The sequence below is a fragment of the Nyctereutes procyonoides genome, unplaced genomic scaffold (genome assembly GCF_905146905.1).
Source record: "Nyctereutes procyonoides isolate TBG_1078 unplaced genomic scaffold, NYPRO_anot_genome, whole genome shotgun sequence".
NCBI classification, from domain to species: domain Eukaryota; kingdom Metazoa; phylum Chordata; class Mammalia; order Carnivora; family Canidae; genus Nyctereutes; species Nyctereutes procyonoides.
In genome coordinates, this window is record NW_026575148.1 from 10,411,639 (window position 1) to 10,417,574 (window position 5,936).

The following is a 5,936-nucleotide window of genomic DNA, read 5'->3' on the forward strand; positions in this document are numbered from 1 at the left end:
TAATTGTCTTATTTGAATTATAGAAGTAAAATATGTGTGCATACTCTTGAGGCACATTTATAATATTATTTACCTACATGTGCAAAAAGACAAAATTTGGACAAACTTGTAAAAAAAGGGGGGGGAGGTTTTAAATAGTTTTGGCAGTGACACTTTTTTTCTTCAAATAAAATCTTGCTTTTTAAAATTAATACACTAAAATGAGAATAACAGATCTATTTAAATACTGCCTGGTTCACTTTTCCTCTAACCTTCCTCCTCATGGTGGAAATCTCAGAACTTTCAGGTCTGGAACTCAGTTTGAAAGCGTCTTCCCAAGTGCATCCTTGAAAACAGAATTGATCACAACTACAAACTCCCAACAGTTGACTTAGTCACACAGAGCTTCACCCTGGGTCCATTCATTAGTAAATATGTACTCAACCTTGGTTCCTTTAGTAGACTTCACAAAGGAGGAAAGAGGAAACTGCAAGTAACAGCATTAACTCTAAAGACGCTGGGCACAGTATGCTAAGCCTAGTCCTAATTACATAAAAATACCAAACAGAAATAAGGAGAGAGAGAGAGAGAGAGAGAGAGAGAGAGAGAGAGAGAGAAAGGATTGAGGAAGAGGATGAAAATGAAACAAAACAAAACACAACACAGGTTCTTGAGTACCGTGTAGAAGGTCTTACCCAGTGTGGTAGAAAATAAAGAAATGTTGAATGTGTGTCATGTGACGGAAGCTGAATTCTTAGTGTAGTATGCATTTATGTATGCTAATGGGGGAGAAGCACAGCACTTCACCCAGCCAACCAAACATCATTAAATGTCATTTTTCTTGTTTGGCTTTTGGATTGCCATGGGACTCTCACTCAGTGTGTTTTAGATACTTGCCTGTTCCACCTGTACCCTTCTGAACCTGCCCTGAAAGAAGAAGGAAGTCCAGTGGGACATTGTGTGATATGCTGGTGGGCTTCACTCATTAGGAATGATTTTTTAATCTGTGGTGCATCAGTACTTGACTTCTGCTATGGAGACTTACTGACATCGCTGGTTTAAAGTTTTCTTGAAAAAAATTGATATTGCTGTTCACTGATTCCATCACTGACGCAATTTACATTTTTTATGAGTAGACTCTTGGGAACTCTTCATACTTCAGCACTGAAAGAAGGAAGGTTTGAACCTTTTTCATAGTTGACTATTATACATAGCTGACAAACCACGCAGAAAATGTACTTTATTGCTACACATCTCAGTTGCTATCATGGACATATTATTTAAGGAACAGGGAAGGCATTCTACTTTGTAGGGTGTCACAGCTCACTTGTGGAGTGGTCCTTGGTGGGAGAAGGAAAAAACCTCTAGTTAGCAGCTAATCGTGTGACCTTATGAAGCTTGAGTATGGAATGTGACAAGGAGGAAATGAGAAGCCATTTTTTACTGGTTTTCATTATCTTGGTCCTAATATTTTTTTAAATAGTATTTTCTTTTTTAATTGCAAAAAATGCTGGTGTCTTCCCTCTAAATGGTAATGAGACTTTTTAAAGGCCTCTACACATGAGGTGATTTTATAGTAATCATTGCTTAAAGATATTTTTTGCAGTATTGCTGCCCAACTTTTGACTCCTTTACAATTACAAGACTAACCTTATTTAAACTTTTAGATATTTCTTAGAATTTTGCATTGACTTTTGCTGCTTCTAAGTGATTTCCTTGTTCAACTATAGTATAAGATAATTTTCTTCAATTTCAAGTATATTTTTGGAATTCTTAGAGATTATTCCATGCTTATTACTGTTTCAGATGAGTTCTTGGTGTCCCGAAATTTTCTCATTAATATGTTTAACTTAATTGAGTATGCTTATCCTCCAAATGAGCTATATATAACCATGGCTATAACCATAGTTAAAAATATAGTTTAACATCTGAAAAAGGAGAATTAATAAAGGATAATAAAATTCTCAAAAGTCAGACATTTTGAGATTCTGTTTTCTTATTGGAGAGCTACCTGAAAATTAAAAAAAAAACATAAAATAAATGTACATATTTCAAAAGTGTCTCATGGAATCTGAATTTGCTAGGAACTTCAGTAATTTTACAGGTTACTTTTAATGGTTTGATAAAAGACCACAGGGGAAATTAAAATAAATTTTTGTACCTGAGGAGGTTCACAGCACACTTGGAGAGAGCACATGGGAAGGGAGGGTGCAGACAGGGGAGGGCAGCAGGACCTGGGGCACATGGCTTTACTAAGGTCCACTGCAGAGGCCTTTGCGATTCCTGACGTAAGACTAGATTGGTCAATTTAAACCAAAAAAGAATGGGGTTCTATAAGCTCTCAGGGGTCTTATGTAAGAGGTGCTTATGGGAGGATATCTGGGTGACTCAACAGCTGAGCCTCTTCCTTCAGGTCAGAGTGTGATCCTGGGTCCTGGGATCGAGCCCTACATCAGGCTCCCCATGGGAAGCCTGCTTCTCCCTCTGCCTGTGTCTCTGCCTCTCTCTCTCTCTGTGTCGCTCATGAATAGATAAATAAATAAAATCTTTAAAAAAAGAGAGAGAGATGCTTAGGGGGAAGATCCTAAGAGGCATGGAAGACTGTTGCCCACAAGGAGTGTTGGAGAAGTCATATCAGAAGCTTAGATTTGCTGTGAGTCTGTGGGTTGCTTTCTAGGGCATGCAATTATGGGTTGCCTAGGGACATTTCAAGTCCTCCACAACTTGCTTGGCCACATAAATGGATGCTAAAGCAGTAAAATTGTGGAGGGGTTTAGCTAAGCTCTGAACTCACACTCTCACCCAGATAATTACAAGTAAAACTGGGGAAAACTTGAGTTAAGGTTGGCGAAATGCGTAAACGTCACCATATTGGTTGTGTTATTTACTAAAGTTTTGCAAATTTCATTGGTGGAAACAGGGTGAAGTATACATAGGATCTCTACATCTCTTACAGCTTTGTGTGAATCTGTAATTGTCTCACTAAAATTTTTAACTAAAATGTTAAAAAAGATACATATTGGTTATAAAATACTTAGAAAAGACAAATAGACCCAAGAAGAAATTGTCTCTGTATAGGTATCTGTGGCCACTGTTTTCCTCATCTTCTTCAGGGCACTTTCCAGAGAGTGAAATAGTGTGATTCGGCTTCCATTAGCAATACAGTCTGTCCCAACTAAGGTCTTTGTGCTAGGATTCAGTCGAACATCATTGACTAAGAAAGATGAATTGTGGACTGTTAAAAAATATTATGCAATTATTACAGCTTTTTTATGACTGTGGGAAACACTTCCCTACCCAGTATAATGTTATAGCAGAAACTATAACATTTTAGGGTTGGAATGGATCTCATGTATTATTACCTAGTCCAACCTCTGTATTTCCTATATGGGGAAGCAGGTTGAATGGTGCTCAGTGACTTACCAGGGGTACACAGCTGCTGAGTGACAGAGGTAGGATCACCACATTATGCTCATACTCTGACACTCTACACCCCACGGTGGCACCTAATGGCATTTAAAAGCATTGTCTATACTTAATGACTGTGTAGTTCTTATATTTGAAAATTGCAGTCTCAGATGATAGAACGCATATGAACAGGAGGCCTGGATTAAACATGATTTTAGAACAAATTGAATGCTTCTGGAAATGTGTGTTCTGTTGAGATCTTCAAAGTTATCAGGCATACAATGACTGCTAGAGTTTGACATTAATTTCTCAGGATGAAATAGCAGGTTATTCTTTTTTAATATTATCTGAAGTGATGAAGGTTTAGATGAGCGCTCATTACTTAATTCATAATTATTCTAAGGAGTTTGTCACCACTCATTTATTCTTCTTTTTACACAGTCCCTCATTTGAGAACTTACCTTCATCACTTTGTTCATTTGGCATCTTGGAATATTTCTCAGAATTCAGTAAGTGTTTGTGAAGCTTTATAATGACTTAAAAACTGTGTGTCAGTATGTAATTAACATTAGTCAAATATATCTTAGTCTGAGAAACTTCAGTGTAAGAAGATTGAATAAAATAAAGATTAGGGGAAAAGGGGCATTTTTCACATCACAGCTGGTACATTCCTGAATGAATGTGTGTACCCACACTGCAATAAAATGTCTTACCTAAAAGTATTGACAGGCTTCACAGAAAAATAAACTGTAAATATTTAAAAATTATTAAACTACCACACATTTAGAAAAAAAAAATCAGTAAAAAACATAGAAGATAGGAGGCCATTTATCGTGTTTCTTTTTCAACTACATACAAAATCCAAAGGTTGAATCAGGAGAGAAACCTGGCATAATGTTCAGTTCTGAATGCCTAGCCCCAAATCTGTCGGCTTCTCTCCATCTCCTCTGCCAGTTGTACCTGTCACCTTTCCTAATACAGTAAGTCTTAAGGCACCTTCCTCTTTCCAAGATTATCCCTCCTGCTTTCCTGATTATCCCGTTTTAATCCACTGTCTGCTGGCATCTGGACTCATTATTGTCCCTTTTATTTAAAAAAGAAAAGAGAAGAGGAAATCAGAGATAGAGGAACTGGAGGATGTTAGATATGTTTCACTCTGGTTGTGGTGGTGGCGTCCAAACTCACCACGTTGTACAACAGGAAAAGTGTGCAGTTTGTGAGAAACGAACAAAAACTATTCCTGTGTTCCCATTGTCCTGACAGTAAAATCCAGAATCTACCTTCTCACAAGGTCATCTATTAAGAAGACCCTGTTATTTTTCTGATTTCACCAATTCCCATTTCCTGGCTTCACTATGTTCCAGACACACAGACTTTTTGTTTGTTTCTTGTAAATGCCAAGTCCTTCCACATCCTATAAATTTCATGCTGATATTCCTCAACATTGTTTTCTCACCAATCAGATCTGAGATTGTACATTTTCTCCTGAGAGAGGCCTCTCTGATCATTCTATCTAAAATCATTTGCATAATGTCTCACTTTTTTAAAAAAAATATATATCTCAGGTAGAAATCATGTTGTAGGGATCCCTGGGTGGCGCAGCAGTTTAGCGCCAGCCTTTGGCCCAGGGCGCGATCCTGGAGATCCAGGATCGAATCCCACGTCGGGCTCCCGGGGCATGGAGCCTGCTTCTCCCTCTGCCTGTGTCTCTGCCTCTCTCTCTCTCTCTCTCTCTCTCTCTCTGTGACTATCATAAATAAATAAAAATTAAAAAAAAAATCATGTTGTATAATTCCTTGTCAGTCATTAGTTATATCTCCCTTTGCCCCAGTTAGGCTCCATTAAGCAAGGATCTTTTATGCCACATTTATTACTGTATTCTCAGGATCTATATCAGTGCTTAACACATGTCAGACACTCAAATATTTCTTAATGGTTGTGTACCATCTCCTAATCCTTGGTTGCTTCATATGCCCTATGAAGTAGGTCTATACAGGGACAGCAAAGTGCTCAATTTTAAAAACACCATTAAAAATAGTTGTTTTTAGTATCCCATGTGATCATTAACTAGTTTCCAAAACTGTTGATTATAGACCAGTGAGTATAAACATTGATAACTAATATTTAAAAGTCACTCTGAGCTCCTCTCTTTGTTTCATCACATACACGATAGAGACAAATGATCTTTTGGAATGTACATCTATAAGGAATTTAACGGTAGAGAAAGGTCACAGCTAGCAGCTGGCTAGATTGAAAAGGAAAAACCAAAATTTAAAAAGATGTAAATTTTTCTCCCTAAGATTCTGGCTGTAATTTTTTCCTCTCAATAATTTTCTGTTGCATATTTTTTTTTGTCAGAGATACTCTGTGAGTCACTATCACAGCTAGGAGACAATTTGACTCAAGGACTTCATGAAATAGAGTCATACGATTAGGTAATTGGAAATCATTCCATATTTGCACCAAACTAAAAGACTACCCTTCAAAGGAAAATTATCACAGCTTTCAAACAAGGATTCTTTTATATTCTGTATTATAGATACTAAATT